This window comes from Herpailurus yagouaroundi, unplaced genomic scaffold, assembly GCF_014898765.1.
Source record: "Herpailurus yagouaroundi ecotype Mexico unplaced genomic scaffold, PumYag 161, whole genome shotgun sequence".
Lineage (NCBI taxonomy): Eukaryota > Metazoa > Chordata > Mammalia > Carnivora > Felidae > Herpailurus > Herpailurus yagouaroundi.
In genome coordinates this window covers 24,890,113-24,890,922 of record NW_024412402.1, presented here as the reverse complement: position 1 = coordinate 24,890,922, position 810 = coordinate 24,890,113, and positions in this window count along the sequence as shown.

The window sequence follows — 810 nt, the reverse complement described above, 5'->3', positions numbered from 1 at the left end:
TAAACCTTTCTAATTTCGGAACTAGCCTGTTAGCTCAACATAGCCTAGAGTATTCTGATTAATAGAGAAGATGTAAAATTGAGATGATTTGTGGAGAAGGAGGAGACACAGTGGCTATATGAGGGGAATTGAGGAGAGTGAAATAAATATTCTTTATATTCTTCAAAAAATAAGAATGAAAACCTTTATAGAATATTAGAGCTAGAAGAAAACTGCAGACTTTATTCAGTTCTTTTCATTTTGAAGACAAAAAAAAATTTAACCAGAGAGACAATCTTGATTGAGTCAAGATCACACAACAAGGGGCGCATGGGTGGCTCAGTCGGTTAAGCGTCCGACTTCAGCCAGGTCACGATCTCGCGGTCCGGGAGTTCGAGCCCCGCATCAGGCTCTGGGCTGATGGCTCAGAGCCTGGAGCCTGTTTCCGATTCTGTGTCTCCCTCTCTCTCTGCCCCTTCCCCGTTCATGCTCTGTCTCTCTCTATCCCAAAAATAAATAAATGTTGAAAAAAAAATTAAAAAAAAAAAAGATCACACAACAAGTTAATGGTAAAGACAGGATTACAACCCTGGTTTTTAGGATCTTGAGAATAGTCTCAGGGTTAGGCTACAATTACTTTTGAGAGCAGCTGAACATTTGCTCAGGATCCTTTGGGTATACTGAACTTCCAATTTCTTGGTGAAGGTTCTAGATGGGAATAGCAGCCACCTGAGCCTCTATCAGGCTTCAGACTTCAGCCCCAACTCTGAAGTCATAGCACAATCTCCATTTCTATTTTACTGTCCTTCCCTAGGCAGTCCACTTGAAATC